At 35.6% G+C, this 18010-nt stretch overlaps 1 long non-coding RNA gene across 1 annotated transcript; it reads right to left on the bottom strand.

The window, feature by feature from the left end:
- Positions 1-13006: 13006 nt before the first annotated feature.
- Positions 13007-15720, bottom strand: LOC146948829 (uncharacterized). Its single transcript, XR_015027034.1, has 7 exons — positions 15559-15720; positions 15279-15309; positions 14109-14146; positions 13900-14011; positions 13560-13749; positions 13322-13383; positions 13007-13224 (listed from the first exon to the last, which is right to left on the bottom strand). It is a non-coding gene; the product is annotated as an uncharacterized LOC146948829 (long non-coding RNA).
- Positions 15721-18010: the final 2290 nt, after the last annotated feature.

Consider the following 18010-nt stretch of genomic DNA (forward strand, 5'->3'; position numbering starts at 1 on the left):
CTTCTTCCAAGGTAACAGTGCCTTCTTTGCCATAGAGCATGGTATCTTTGAACGATTCATAAGATTTCGGTAGAGCACACAACAAGAGTATAGCTTTATCTTCATCCTCAAGTTGCACCTCAATATTCTCCAAGTCATCAAGGATTTTGTTGAACTCCGTAAGTTGCTCCATGATGGCCTTTGACTCCACCATCTTGAATGAGTAGAGTTGTTGCTTTAGGAATTGCCGATGAGCCAAAGACTTTGTCATATACAAAGATTCCAACTTTGCCCACATTGATGCCGCGGTTGGTTCCTTTGCTACTTCTCTCAAAACTTTATCTCCGAGGTGTAACACCCTATTTCTAATAAGCGGTAAAACGCGCGAATATACTAACATATTCTAGAAATAGATGCTACGTCTTCGAATAAACCACAAATCATACATGCATAAAGATCATGTTACACAACATAGCAGCGGAACAACATATAATTCATAACCATATCTGGATCTTCAAACTAAATACAACTGTATCCTCCAAATCTCAAATAACAGAATATCTCAACAACTCCAAAATACAAAGTCAAATAAACAACATGCAATGACTATCCTAGATCAGAGCCCTAATCTAGACACTTGCATGAAAAAGAGGAAATCCACTCCTCGGCATCAATACGCAACAACTAAGCATCCTGCACTCCATCTACCCGTCCATACGGAAAGGTAGGTGGTAAACCACTGAGGGTTAGCATTACATCATCATAATCTATATAAGATTAACAAGAACTTTGAAGATGAAAGATATAATCAAGGATAAAGAATGACAATTCATACATAGTTCCTCAATATTCACAACATATAAGTAATCCAAGATCATTCAATATCATTATATCAAGTTCATATCCACAAGTGTATCATACACATATCACAACCTCACCTTGTCAATCAACAATTAACAATTCAATCCGCAAGTACAATTAGCAATAATCATCCATCAAAACACATCTTAATGCAATTCAATCCACCAACAGTTTATGCAATGTCTCTAGAATCATCTAGATGCATGTGGTACCAAACACCTCAAGGTCGTCACCTTCGATGCAACAAAAACATCGTAATCACCTCAATTGGATATAAAATCCACCACCATCAGTCATGTATGCATGAACATATGACCCAACTACAAATGCATATGTTCACACAAACAATAATCACCTCACCATCACCAAAACTTGTATATATGCAATTAACAACAATTCACCACCACATAACATATATACAATTGCCGACAACATCCACAACACAAGCAACATATAGTTGTCACACAAATATACACCACCAATCATCTCCATATATGTGATATCAAATATCCATAAGGATTCACAAGTCAATTGATTCTCAAAAGTCATCTTTAGTTAAGTTCGTCTCTCAAAATCACAACATTAAGTTAATTGAACACTTTGAGTCAAAACCAAGTAAACAAGCTCAATTGCCTATGCCATGTATTCTCACAAGTCACTTATAGGTGCAGTAGAGGATACATAAGCATTTCATCGGCCAAATACGAAGAATTCATAAAAATCACAAGGTTCGTCTCACCGAAACACTTTTCAAGAATTTTTCCATTTTCTAAGCAAAACAAGTTAAATCCCTCACATCATAGTTTAAATACTACTAAACACCTTAATTGAACTCATAAAACATAAGTTTGAAGTTTGGAAACAATCCAAAGGGTTTGGGTCGATTTAGAAATAGTTATGCGGATTTTTCGTAAAATTTCACCAAGAACACCTTGGAGTATTTCCCTCATAACTCAAAAATCAAGAATCATTTTCAAGTCAAACCAAAGCCATTGGAAAGCTAACAAAATTATCTACAACTTTCATGTTTACACCGAAAGCCAATTCAAAACAGAAACGAGGGAAAAAGACGCAAGAACGCGAAACAGAGGATGCTGCCACTGTGCAGCTCGCCGTGGCGAGTAAATCTACTCGCGAGGCGAGTAAGCATCACCGAAAGCACCTCCTGCTCGCCTCCAACTCGCCTCCCACTCGCTGTGGCGAGTTGGGACAGTCCTGTTACGAGAAAAACTCACTTTTTCACCCCAAAACCCCAATTTTGACTTCCCAAAGCTCAAATTTGATCCCAAAGTTTGTTTAAACATTTCTAAACATGAAAAGACACTCAAAATCATGTAAAACATGCATCAAAACATCCTTACAACAAAAATCATCATTTGACCCATTTCTCATCAAACTTCAAACAAAACAACACAAAGTCATATCAAACTCTCCAATTATGATTACCCAATGTTTTAATCATCAACAACAACATCTCTCAACAACAACAGCAGCTAAACATCATGAATTCACCAACAATTCATCACAACAGCATCTCATATCACCATTTTTGGACAAAAATGCAAAGTATACATATAACCACAACTTAAGCATGTAATTTCATCATCAACAACTCAATTAACATTTAATTTACATACCCAAACATTGCATCAAAACATGAACACGAATTTACAATCAATTAGGTTCAATTCATCAATTTCATAAAATGGGTAAAAAGGAAAAGAGATGAATTATGGTTGAAACCTAACCCTCTTACCTCTAGCACCAAGATTCTCCAACCCAAGCTTCAATTTAGCTCCTAGATGATGAATCCCTCTTGCCTCTAACCCTTGCACTTGTTCTTCTCTCTAGCCTCTATCTCTTCTCTTCTCAAATGAAAAATGAAATGAAAATGTTGTAACCCTATCTCTCACCAACACTAGAGTTTATATACTAGCTCTATTCAAGTGGGCTTATTTCTAAAACCTTAATGGGCCTAACCCATTTCTATTCTAACACTCAAAATGTCACTACTCACTTACCGGTAAAATATAACACTAACGGTCACTTAACGGTAAATAAAATAATTACTACACCCTCTAGCACTTAGTAAAATAAAACCCTCACTAAGCACTAAAAATAATATTCTGCAAAATTACAAAATTGCCACTGCCCTCAAAATGACCAAAATGCCCCTAAGCCCAAAATGACTAAAATACCCTTCTAACACCGAACTCTACGAATCCCAACCAAAAATACACACAGAGACAATTAATCACATAAGAGCACATAGAACACACATAAATAAATAATAGAATAAATCTAGCGAAAAACGGGATGTTACAACTCTCCCCCACTAAAAGAATTTTCGCCCTCGAAAATTACCTGAAGGAAACAACTCTGGATACGCAACCCTCATCCTACTCTCCGATTCCCAAGTGGCACTCTCACCCGTCGGTCCAACCCAAATCACTTTAACCAAAACGATCTCCTTGCCACGCAGACGCTTCACTTCACGATCCTCAATTCTAACTGGCCAAGTCTCCACGGTCAAATTATCCCTTACTTCCAAATCATCCACTTGAATCACATGAGACGCATCATACACATACTTCCTCAACTGAGATACATGAAACACATCATGAAGATTCGACAAAGATGGCGGTAACGCAATCCGATACGCTACAACCCCTACCTTTTCAACAATCTCAAAAGGTCCAACAAAACGAGGAGTTAACTTCCGACACTTCAAAGCACGACCAACACCGGTTACAGGATTCACTCTCAAAAACACATGATCACCAACCTGAAACTCAATATCCTTCCTCCTCTTATCATGATAACTCTTCTGTCTACTCTGAGACGCTTTCATCTTCTCTTGAATCATCTTAACCTTTTCCATAGTCTCTTGCACAACATCCGGTCCTAACAAAGCACTCTCTCCTGACTCATACCAACACAAAGGAGTTCTACACCTCCGACCATACAAAGCCTCAAACGGTGCCATCCCGATACTAGAATGAAAACTGTTGTTGTAAGTAAACTCAATCAACGGTAAACATTCAATCCAACTGACACCTTGCTCCAACACACAAGCTCTCAACAGATCTTCCAAACTCTGAATAGTCCTCTCCGTCTGACCATCAGTCTGGGGATGATACGCAGAACTCAATCTCAACTTAGTTCCCAAAGCATCTTGCAAACTCTCCCAAAACTTAGAAGTAAACCTCGGATCCCGATCCGACACAATACTAGAAGGAATACCATGCAATCTAACAATCTGCTCAATGTAGATCTCAGCCAACTTCGCCACAGTCATACCGGTCTTAATAGGAACAAAATGTGCCGACTTCGTTAACCGATCAACAATCACCCAAATAGAGTCAAAACCCTTAACAGTCTTCGGCAACGCCCCAACAAAGTCCATCGATATACTATCCCACTTCCACTCTGGCACAAACAACGGTTGCATCAAACCTGACGGTTTCTGATGTTCAATCTTAGACTTCTGACACACCAAACAAGCATACACAAACTCTGCAATATCCTTCTTCATTCCAGGCCACCAAAACAACCTCTTCAAATCTTGATACATCTTAGTCGCTCCTGGATGAATACTCAAGCTACTTCTGTGACCTTCTTCCAAAATCTGCTTCTTAAGCTCAAGTACACTTGGCACACAAACACGATCACGAAACATCAAAACACCGTTCTCATCCAATCTAAAGTCTCCACCTTTGCCTTGATTAACCAACACCACTCGATCTACAAGTTCTAAATCTTCCTTCTGACCATTCTTGATCTCCTCCAGAATATTACTTGTTAGCTTCAACATTCCCAACCTCACACAATCTGGCGTCAACTCACTAACCAAACTCAAGTCTCGAAATTGCTCAATCAACTCCAACTCCTTCACCATCAAAGCAGACATATGCAACGACTTTCTACTCAAAGCATCAGCAACAACATTGGCCTTTCCAGGATGATAGCTCAACTGGAAGTCAAAATCCTTAAGATACTCTAACCATCTCCTCTGCCTCCTATTCAACTCCTTCTGGTCAAACAAGTACTTCAAACTCTTGTGATCACTGAACACTTCAAACTTAGAACCATACAGATAATGCCTCCAAATCTTCAATACATACACAACGGCCGCTAATTCCAAATCATGAGTCGGATAATTCTTCTCATGCACTTTCAACTGCCTTGAAGCATAAGCCACCACCTGACGATTCTGCATAAGCACACCACCAAGACCCATCTTAGAAGCATCACAATACACAACAAATGATTCCTTAGGATTCGGCAAAATCAACACCGGAGCCGATGTCAACCTCTTCTTCAACTCTTGGAAACTCTTCTCACACTTAGCATCCCAAACATAAGCTTGTCCTTTCCGAGTCAACTGCGTCAATGGCAACGCCAACTTAGAGAATCCTTCAATGAACCTCCGATAATAACCTGCCAATCCAAGAAAGCTCCTAACTTCAAAAACAGACTTAGGTGATTCCCATTGCAACACTGCATCAACCTTCGACGGATCCACCGCAATGCCACCTTTAGAAATCACATGACGAAGGAAACTCACTTCCCGCAACCAAAACTCACACTTTGACAACTTAGCAAACAACTTATTCTCCTTCAAAACTCCCAACACCATCCTCAAATGCTCGGCATGCTCTTCTTCGGACTTAGAATACACCAAAATATCATCTATAAACACCACCACAAAACGATCCAGAAAAGGATGAAATATTCTATTCATGTACTCCATGAAGACACCTGGCGCATTAGATACTCCAAATGGCATCACAGAATACTCACAGTGTCCATACCTCGTTCTGAACGCAGTTTTGGATATATCTTCCGCCTTTACTCTAATCTGATGATATCCTGATCTCAAATCAATCTTGCTGAACACTTTCGCACCAACCAATTGATCCATCAAGTCATCAATTCTCGGAAGCGGATACCGATTCTTGATTGTCACCTTGTTCAACTGCCGATAATCCACACACAACCTCATGCTTCCATCTTTCTTCTTAACCAACAACACAGGAGCTCCCCACGGAGAAACACTCGGCCTGATAAACTGTTTCTCGAGCAACTCTTCCAACTGTTTCTTCAACTCACCCAATTCTGATGCAGACATCCGATAAGGCGCAATCGAAATAGGACTCGTTCCAGGCACCAAGTCAATTGCAAACTCAACTTCCCTCTCCGGCGGTAACTCGGTAATGTCGTCCGAAAAAACTTCTGGAAACTCTTGCACTACCGGCAAATCACCAACTCCTTTCTCACTACTCTCCTTCAAGGAAGCAAACATCATGAACACACAAGCTTCGCCATCCAACGACTTCTTCACTTGCTCTGCGGTTAAGAACCTTCCACCTTCTTCAGCTACCGGTTTAGAAAACATTACACTCTTGGTCAAACAATTAATGTTAACACCAAAAGTCAACATCCAATCCATACCAAAAATCACGTCCATATACTTCAACGGAAGACACACAAGATCCAACTGAAAATCAACAAGAACCTTAACATAAACCACAACCAACTGAGCCTCTGCAGCCAAAGATACCTCCCTTTCCAGACCCAACGAACCTGAAACAACCTGCTACTCCCCCACTACACTCAAACCCACCTAAAAGAACGGAACAGCAAAACAAGTACCGACAGTACTTTCGTACATGTCGCATACAAACAGGAAAATCAACGGGTTTTGGTCTGGACAAGACCGACCACGGCTCTGATACCAACTTGTAACACCCTATTTCTAATAAGCGGTAAAACGCGCGAATATACTAACATATTCTAGAAATAGATGCTACGTCTTCGAATAAACCACAAATCATACATGCATAAAGATCATGTTACACAACATAGCAGCGGAACAACATATAATTCATAACCATATCTGGATCTTCAAACTAAATACAACTGTATCCTCCAAATCTCAAATAACAGAATATCTCAACAACTCCAAAATACAAAGTCAAATAAACAACATGCAATGACTATCCTAGATCAGAGCCCTAATCTAGACACTTGCATGAAAAAGAGGAAATCCACTCCTCGGCATCAATACGCAACAACTAAGCATCCTGCACTCCATCTACCCGTCCATACGGAAAGGTAGGTGGTAAACCACTGAGGGTTAGCATTACATCATCATAATCTATATAAGATTAACAAGAACTTTGAAGATGAAAGATATAATCAAGGATAAAGAATGACAATTCATACATAGTTCCTCAATATTCACAACATATAAGTAATCCAAGATCATTCAATATCATTATATCAAGTTCATATCCACAAGTGTATCATACACATATCACAACCTCACCTTGTCAATCAACAATTAACAATTCAATCCGCAAGTACAATTAGCAATAATCATCCATCAAAACACATCTTAATGCAATTCAATCCACCAACAGTTTATGCAATGTCTCTAGACTCATCTAGATGCATGTGGTACCAAACACCTCAAGGTCGTCACCTTCGATGCAACAAAAACATCGTAATCACCTCAATTGGATATAAAATCCACCACCATCAGTCATGTATGCATGAACATATGACCCAACTACAAATGCATATGTTCACACAAACAATAATCACCTCACCATCACCAAAACTTGTATATATGCAATTAACAACAATTCACCACCACATAACATATATACAATTGCCGACAACATCCACAACACAAGCAACATATAGTTGTCACACAAATATACACCACCAATCATCTCCATATATGTGATATCAAATATCCATAAGGATTCACAAGTCAATTGATTCTCAAAAGTCATCTTTAGTTAAGTTCGTCTCTCAAAATCACAACATTAAGTTAATTGAACACTTTGAGTCAAAACCAAGTAAACAAGCTCAATTGCCTATGCCATGTATTCTCACAAGTCACTTATAGGTGCAGTAGAGGATACATAAGCATTTCATCGGCCAAATACGAAGAATTCATAAAAATCACAAGGTTCGTCTCACCGAAACACTTTTCAAGAATTTTTCCATTTTCTAAGCAAAACAAGTTAAATCCCTCACATCATAGTTTAAATACTACTAAACACCTTAATTGAACTCATAAAACATAAGTTTGAAGTTTGGAAACAATCCAAAGGGTTTGGGTCGATTTAGAAATAGTTATGCGGATTTTTCGTAAAATTTCACCAAGAACACCTTGGAGTATTTCCCTCATAACTCAAAAATCAAGAATCATTTTCAAGTCAAACCAAAGCCATTGGAAAGCTAACAAAATTATCTACAACTTTCATGTTTACACCGAAAGCCAATTCAAAACAGAAACGAGGGAAAAAGACGCAAGAACGCGAAACAGAGGATGCTGCCACTGTGCAGCTCGCCGTGGCGAGTAAATCTACTCGCGAGGCGAGTAAGCATCACCGAAAGCACCTCCTGCTCGCCTCCAACTCGCCTCCCACTCGCTGTGGCGAGTTGGGACAGTCCTGTTACGAGAAAAACTCACTTTTTCACCCCAAAACCCCAATTTTGACTTCCCAAAGCTCAAATTTGATCCCAAAGTTTGTTTAAACATTTCTAAACATGAAAAGACACTCAAAATCATGTAAAACATGCATCAAAACATCCTTACAACAAAAATCATCATTTGACCCATTTCTCATCAAACTTCAAACAAAACAACACAAAGTCATATCAAACTCTCCAATTATGATTACCCAATGTTTTAATCATCAACAACAACATCTCTCAACAACAACAGCAGCTAAACATCATGAATTCACCAACAATTCATCACAACAGCATCTCATATCACCATTTTTGGACAAAAATGCAAAGTATACATATAACCACAACTTAAGCATGTAATTTCATCATCAACAACTCAATTAACATTTAATTTACATACCCAAACATTGCATCAAAACATGAACACGAATTTACAATCAATTAGGTTCAATTCATCAATTTCATAAAATGGGTAAAAAGGAAAAGAGATGAATTATGGTTGAAACCTAACCCTCTTACCTCTAGCACCAAGATTCTCCAACCCAAGCTTCAATTTAGCTCCTAGATGATGAATCCCTCTTGCCTCTAACCCTTGCACTTGTTCTTCTCTCTAGCCTCTATCTCTTCTCTTCTCAAATGAAAAATGAAATGAAAATGTTGTAACCCTATCTCTCACCAACACTAGAGTTTATATACTAGCTCTATTCAAGTGGGCTTATTTCTAAAACCTTAATGGGCCTAACCCATTTCTATTCTAACACTCAAAATGTCACTACTCACTTACCGGTAAAATATAACACTAACGGTCACTTAACGGTAAATAAAATAATTACTACACCCTCTAGCACTTAGTAAAATAAAACCCTCACTAAGCACTAAAAATAATATTCTGCAAAATTACAAAATTGCCACTGCCCTCAAAATGACCAAAATGCCCCTAAGCCCAAAATGACTAAAATACCCTTCTAACACCGAACTCTACGAATCCCAACCAAAAATACACACAGAGACAATTAATCACATAAGAGCACATAGAACACACATAAATAAATAATAGAATAAATCTAGCGAAAAACGGGCTGTTACACGAGGCACAAGACAATGGCACTCCTGGCCTTGTCCACCATCTCGGTCTTCTCCGCACGTGACATGGTGACCGGTAACGCACCTTCACCCTTCAAAGCTTTCTCACACTTTTGCTGTATTAACACCGCTTCCATCTTTACCTTCCATAACCCAAAATCGTTATCTCCGGTAAACTTCTCAATATCCCACTTCGAACCCATGGTACTAGATTATCCTTTGACCTTGCCCCACGGTGGGCGCCAATTGTTGCGGATTCGATGAGAAAACTCACACCAATAACAACTTGATGTGTGGAGCAAGGGATAATAAAGCAACCAATAATCAAAGTGAATAGAACAGTTATAATCACAAGCCAAAAGTAGAAAACAACACAGCAAGAGAAAAGAAGAAGAGAGAACACAAAGAATCTGTTTACCCAGTTCGGTCCAAATTGACCTAGTCTGGGGGAGAGAGCAGCCCTCCGTTCCACTATATGATGAGTAACGTTACAAAAGAGATGGATTACAAGAATAAGTCTCCCGCCTAATTCTACCCAAATCCCAGCCTCTTCCCGTAACCAAGAGACTCAATCCTAATAGTGTTTCCCAAGGTGAATCAACCCTCAAAACCTAGTGTTTGTTCCAAAGAGACAAACTCTATACAAACCCTAGTTTTGTTGTTGCCTTTCTAAACCCTTGTTTCAGCCCCCTCTATCTCAAAGTTTACACTGATACAATGCTTATATTTATAGTAAAAGTAACTCCCATAAAATTGTACCAAATCTGGCCCAAAAAATACGTTTTTGAAAAATAACAGCATGCAAAATCGGGCCCCGATTTTTACCATTCGGGCGCCGATTTTTCCAGTACCAAACTGCTCCCAAAGACAGCCAAAATCGGGCCCCGATTTTTTGCCATTCGGGCCCCGATTTGTACTTTCAGCAAACATCAATTTTTGGCCTCCAAACTCCAATTTTGAGTCACTTTCACAACAAGTTATAATCACATAGATAACTAGCCTCCACAACAATTATTATAATCTCACAAGCTCTACCACAACTTTTCTCTTCAAAGCTTTCATTTTAATATTTTAACTTTTATAATCTTATAAATTATCGCATAAATAAAAAATCATTTGTCTTAATGTACTATTTAGTTTTGTGTGTAATTTTTTCATTAAAGTCGTATGTTCAATAAAGTTATGATATACTAAAAGATTATTATAATTTGTAATTTATTGTATGATAAATATAATATATTTTTATTTTCTTATAAGATATAAAATATTAAAATGTTGCATATTTTTAATTACAAAATTTTCTTATACACGACAATAACGATTCAAACGAGCTTTACAAATTTCATTATTTACCTTTTTCCATTTGGAAAGTTTTGTTTTTATCCTATTTTCAATTCACTATTCTACCTCTTCTACTTCATTTATTTTTCATTGAAGAGTGCGAGAGACATTAAATATAAGTGGTTTATTTCACTTATTTGTTAATTTTATACCATTTTTATTTTCAATATTCAAATAATGCTAAAAAAATATATTAAAACAACTAACTTATATTCCTGCTTAAAACATCCTATATTATAAATTGAAAGAAAAAACAATAAAACAAACATACAGATCAATATATTCTATAATATTTTTAAAACATTATTGACCACAACATAGTCATGAGTTTTAAAAAATTTATTTTATTGACTTTCTTATATGTGTATATAAAAATTTGTTTTCGTGTAAATAAGAAAATAAAATCCACAACATACGCGATTCAAATATTTAACATTTTTTTATATATAATATATGAAGAAAAAAAAAACATTTGATAGTACTAACAAAGTAATTGTTTTTTATATGATTACCACAATGTTACGTGACCCGTGTGTAACCGCATTGGTCTATTACTAGTTAAAAAATAAAAGGTCTTGTTCACGAGTGCTCCTGGGGCACTTTTTAAGCATACTAAATTAGGAAATTATTCTTTAAAAGATTCAAATAGTTCAATTTCCAATGTATCGAATACATAATTTTTCATAAAAAGTTACATTTGTATATTACATTTTGATTGATTGATATCTTAAAGGGGTAAATACCCCCTAAACAAGAGAGAGTAATGTAGAAAAAACTTTTCTTTTAACTCCCAAACAAGAGGAATGTTTTCCCTCCTTTCTCCCTTGCCTCCCTTTCCTTCCCTTCCCTTCCTCAGCCTTTCCTTTCCTTCCCCTCAAAACATACTATGTAAGACCTGGCTAACTCCAGAGAGAACAAATCCTCTCCTTCTAAAATAACTCATCTCAGAGATATGTTTCCCTCACCCAGACGATACGTCATTTGTTTCTTTATTTTTGTTTTCCTTCAATCCTATTCAAGAATCAAGTGACATTCAAAGTTTGTTTCAAATTGAAGAAGAAAATAAGATTGAAGGTAATATCACCAATAATGAAGAGCTACGGAATTTGTTTTCCTTTTACTCCTGTATAAAGTTGTGGTTCAAATCACTGATAGATTATATGATGGGGTAAGAAAAGAATTTTTTGGTTAATCGCTGATGGCTTTTTTTCCTTCATGATTTCATAAATTCTTGTTGATATTTAATAACCGTTAGGTTGTATCTTGTTAGGTTGTTTTTTTTCTTCATGATTTCATAAATTCATAGATTCTTTTATTCATAAATTTTATCTAATAGGTTGTATATGATACCGTGCCACAACCGTTATAATTGATGTTGGTCGTCATTCTTTATCACCACCTTTTCTCATTATTAAAGGTGCATACAATTTTAGTTCAAAACATCAGGTGAAAAAAACATGTCCAAATTGCCGGCTTGCTAATGATAAGCACACATATAAAGCTAAGACCAGTTGAATACGATGTGACAAATCAAAGTTTGAATTTCGATTAAAAGACATACAAACATTTAATGTCTCAAAGTATTTTAAATAAGATGATTAGCTATATATTTGGTGGAGAGATTTTACTAGAAAGAAAAAAAACACACACAAAAAGTTTTACATCACTATCTAGAACTTATTATAAAATAGTTCCCTTGAATCCCTTCCAATTCATCCTCAAGCAAGTGTCTGCCATATTGAATTGCAGAGGTAAAATCCCCATGAGAAACCCACACGAAAGTTACTAAAATAGGAAAAAGAGAAGAATCTGACTAATTTGTCTTTCTTGCACAAACTAACATGTCACTACAAAAAACGCGCATAGATTGCGGCGGTTTTTGGGCTATTTTGCGGGGGTTTTTAACCTCCGCGGATTGTTTTGCGGGATTTTTGAAAACCCCCACTTATACTAATCCCACAAATTATTTGTGGGGGTTTTTAGTGACTGCTGGTATTCTGATCTAAAACCGCCGCAAAATTTGTGTTTTGTTTTGTGGGAGTTTTTAACCTCCTTAGATACATTGGTATTTTTTTTTTTTTTGCTTGTTTTGTGGGAGTTTTTAATCTCCTTTGATACTAAGGTACTATAATATACATTTTCTTTGTTACATAATTTTTGATACCAAGTGACCGCTTGTTTTGTATTTATAAAATATACTAATACAAATCAACATTCATTTCAGTAAAAATAAAATAAGAGTATCATAAAATGTACTAATAAAACTCAACATTCATTTCAGCAAAATTACAATATGAGTATCATAAAATGTACTAATACAACTCAACATTCATAATAAGCTTAAATAAAATAAAACATTCCTCAGCATTAGATCATCATCCTCTCGCAATCTTGCATCCATGGGTGCTAATTAGGCTCAGTTGCAACATCAGTTACCAAAACAACATCAAGACTTAATCTCTACCACTCCTACATAAAAAATCAGAAAATTATCATAAACAAATGAAGGGGAAAAAGTAATAAACTCTAAAATAAACCATGGTAATCATTATGTATGGAACTCAACTGCAACTAGCAGGTTTTGAACAAAACCCATGGACCAATAAAACACAGTCCAAATTCACACCCCTAGAAACAAAACAGCAAAACTCAGTCCAAATTAACAAGCTCAAAGAAAGGAAAAAAACACAATACTAACAGCTACATAACTGTCACAACTGTTGAGCAAAAAAAAAACATGAACTAATGTCTGCAAAATCAGACCTGTAGACAGCAAAATAAAACTTAAACCAGAGAAAATATACCTGCACAAAACTAGAAGAAATGGAGCAGACCAATACAACAAACTACGAAAGAAATCTGAACCCAAAACACCATAACTTCATTGTTATATTTTGCAGAACAATTGTTTCAGTGAAGTTGTGCACCTCCGTGTTATAAGTTTGACATCGTACACAATATGAGAATTGAATAACCACTATCCAAGCTTGTAAACTTCCCTTTCCAATTGGTATCAGATGATGTAGAAGAAATGGCCGAAATATTACGCCATTATTAGTATACAATATCACCAAGTCAAAAACTAGTATGCTTCAAATCCAAACATACAACCATAAACCAATAGTTTATTCAAATTTAACTTACCATTGCAGCCTTAGCTGCATCATTTACAAATGATGAATTATTTGGTTTCTGAGTTTCGAGGTACAATTCTCCACGAGTTGGTTTGCGTCAATTTTCTTGATTTTAACCATGACTGCATATTCATAAAGATGAGAAAATATAAGAGCTGAAATGCAAAATGAACTATATTATGACAAAATAAATAAAAGATGGGTATTGTGATTGCTAACCTTTCAAGATGGGTTTTGACAAAGCAAACTAAAGTGGACTGCAGACCGAGTGAGCGTGATTGAAGCAAGATTCAGTGAACCAAAAAAAGATTGTAAAGAAACACAAATATGATTGTAAAGAAATAATTGGAAACATGAACCATCACCGCCAAGGCTAGCTACTCTTTTGTTTTCTTTTTATTAAAAAATTCCTCTAAATCAAATCTTTATATAAACCATAGAGAGTATATCCCAAAAAGAAAATATTGAGTCACACTGGTTGTTAATTATTTGTCCAACACAAAGTAACTTGTCAAACACAAAGTAACTATGAAAAGTAACTTTTAAAACTAAAAGGCACTGCTAACACCCAATCAGAAACAGAAACAGAATCAGAAAGAAACTAAGAAAATACAAGGCACTCCTAACCACCCAAAACTAGGGACCTCACACCAAACTAAAACCACACTGAAGCTGCAAAACTATAACTTTTGTAAACATAGCAGAACAGCAGCCAATAAACACTAAAATGGCGACTCATTTAAGCCTTTAAGTCATATATTTGGTTCCAAGTATCCAATCTAAGTTATGATAGTCTGATTGATGTAGATTCTGGTGTGAACATACAATTTGGCAAATGAAAACTGTGGGAGAAAACCCCATGTCAAAATCTTTTTTCGTTTGAAAATTATCTCATCTTGAAGTTGAGCCTTTTTACATGATTTGGTACAGCATGCAGTGTCATAACCTTTGCGTTTTACTTACAATTTGAACAAGGGATTTTAGTGTACATATCTTGGCAATAGTTATATATGTTATAAATACAAACATACTGATAAAAAAGTTTACCACTGCTAACAAAATCATCAAGTTCTTACATGTAATAACTAAAAACAAACTAACATCCAAAAACATATGTCACTTAGTCTGTAATCAAAAACATATTTCATAGAACAAGAAAAACACAAATTACAGAAATCACCTTTTAATGTTCTTTTAAATTGATACTTTATTCAAAGATATGAACTAAAAATATGAAACATATGTCCATTGGTGGTATTGACACCTCAATCCAAAAACCTAAACCACTTATTTAAGATACTTAGCCAAAATTAGAAATCCTAATATCCAAATTCTCAAACTCAGCAGTAAATAATCAATATATAAAGATGACTATGGTGATTCACTGACCTTGCAAGTTGGGTTTCCACCAGGCGTTAACCTTGATTGAGTAAATAAATAAAAAAAACCAGGTTAATACAAGATTCTGTGAACAAAAAGAAACACTAATTGGATTCTAAAGAACAGATTTGAACAAAAAGAAACACAAGAGTGATTCAGGGTTTAATTTTATTGAAATAGGCAAAGTTTCTAAAACCACAAAAAAAAAAAAATACAATTCAAAGATTATAAACCCTAATCCCCAAATGAGATTTATCAATTAACTAAAATTGAAAAAGAATGAAAATACCTTTGAATAATTAGGGAGTGATGGAGGGTGAGAGGGTGATGAGACATATTTCTTCAATGAGAGAGAGAGAGGGGGGAGCGTACTCCGGAGTGAAAGAGAGAAGTGATCTCTCAAAAGGCTTTCTTCGATGGGAGATGGGAGAAGGGTTCTGAGAGAGAAGTTGATTCTGTGAGTGAGAAGGGTTTTTATTTTGTTTTGTTTTGTTATTGAAATAAGAAATATGAAAGAAAAAAGGGGGAAAACGAAAAAATAATGAAATATCAAAAAGCTAGGAGAGCGCCACATGAAAAAGCAAGCGGGAGAGTGAAATCTGGGAAAAAGGTACTTCAAATTGTGGGGGTTTTAAAACCGCCGCAAAATAGTGGCAATATTTACCTGCTGACCCCTTTTTTAACTAATCTGCGGGGGTTTTCAAAAACCTCCTCTAAAAAACCGCCGCAATTGAGCGCGTTTTTTGTAGTGTGTGTGGTCGCACACCGAGCCAAATTTTGCGAATCTAATGCTCCCTGGCTATATTCTCATATATCTTAATTATATCCATGCCAACCACCGCTAGATCTAAAGAGTGCATACTATAACTCAACTTTTGTGTACTCTTTTCTTTTCTAGCCAAATTGATTGTGGTATAAAAAAATATAAGTTTTAATGGAATTTCATTTAGTATTTTCGTCATTATTGTCTCACTATTGCTTCTCAGATGTTAAACAATCAAAACAATTTTTTTAAGGAAGTAATGTCTTTGTTAAACACCATAAGAATGTTATTTGAACAACTATTTTATGTGATAACTTGTGAGACAAATATAATTTACAAAGAAATGTTGGTTTTGACACAAAAATCAAAGCAATGGAAAGAGACTATGAAAACATGGTGTTAGTATGAGAAAAAAGTTGTCATAAAAGTTATCACAAAATAGTTGTTCAAATATCATTTCTCTTAAATTTAAGGCTTATTTGATCCAATCGTCCTCTAAATAATTTCAAATTTTCATTTTGGTCCCACAATTAATAAAACATACGTTTTAGTCCCTCACTTTTTCCTCTGTTTGCCCAATAAATCCTACCAGTTAACTTTAACCTCAAATGTCTATGGTGGACCAACCTTCAGAGTGGTCCACCATAGATCCTATTAATTTTTTAATATGAACCGTTCGATCTTTTTTATTAAAGAGGACTGTTAGATCATGCATGTCTATTGTATCTTACTGTGAACCCAATTTCTCCCTTTCTTCATCTTCTTCCTCACTGTTCTTCATCTTCATCAATCATCATATATTCATCCATTCATCACAACCCATAATTTTTTAAAATTTTTTTTTCAACAACTATGTATATAACAACAACAACATACAATTTATATACATACAATTTCATTCATTTTCATTATATACAAACAAAAATAACACTATTATTTTTCTTGCAAAATCATGGTTTTGGCAATAGACTGTTAAAGTAGAAAGGAAAAAAAACAACTCCCACTCCACTAACAAACACATGCCTACTGGAGAGAGAGATATGGGGCAGCACCTAGCAAGGAAATGAAAAACAAAAATTCTGCAAACAGCTGAACCACTACCAATTTGTGGTGGTCTAGATCTAACAATGAAAGTGACGGTTTGGAGACTAAAAAAATTGTCTCCAATCCAAAATTAAATTTCAGAATAAGATAGACATGAAGAGAGGATGAATATTACGTATTTTGTTTGACAAAAGATGGCCGAAATACCACAGTGGGTGGCCGGAAAAAGAGGAGAGGGAGAGTATGGTTTTGTAAAGAGGAAGAAAGAAAAGGAAATGAAAGAAGAGTCATGATAGGGAGTATATTTTGTAAAGAGCGGAAGTAATTATGGGTTTTTTTTAATTTTGTTTATGAATGTGTGTGACAATGATATGAATATGTTGAAGAAGAGTGGGGAAGAAGATGAAGAAAGGGAGAAATAATCATGTGTCGTTGACTCACCGTAAGATAAAATATAATTGTGTGATTCAATGGCCATCCTTTTAAAATCACAGATCAAGCGGTTTAAATTAAAAAATTGAATAAGGTCTACGGTGGACCACTCTTAACATTGGTCCACAATAGATATCATTTGGGGTTAAACTTAACAGTTATGATTTATTTGGCAAACGGAGGAAAAAGTGAGGGACTAAAACGTACGTTTTATTAATTGTGGGACCAAAATGAAAACTTGAAATTATTTAGGGGACCATTGGATCAAATAAGCCAAAATTTAATGTCTCTTAAGTACAAATTATATGATAAAAAATGTAAAAATACTTGACATACTGAAGTGTGAGTTCAAACCTACAACACTTTTTTCTCCATACTTAATGTGTGTAAATTTCGTTAGGTGAACTCTTTAAAAGATGAAAAATGAAATTTAATGACAAAACATAAGTGAATTTTCTTTTTATTTTTTCTATCTCTGATTTTCATGATTATTTTTGTTTTC

Source organism: Medicago sativa, chromosome 2 (genome assembly GCF_051527215.1).
Source record: "Medicago sativa cultivar Bolivia chromosome 2, Bolivia_mono, whole genome shotgun sequence".
Taxonomy (NCBI): Eukaryota; Viridiplantae; Streptophyta; class Magnoliopsida; order Fabales; family Fabaceae; genus Medicago; species Medicago sativa.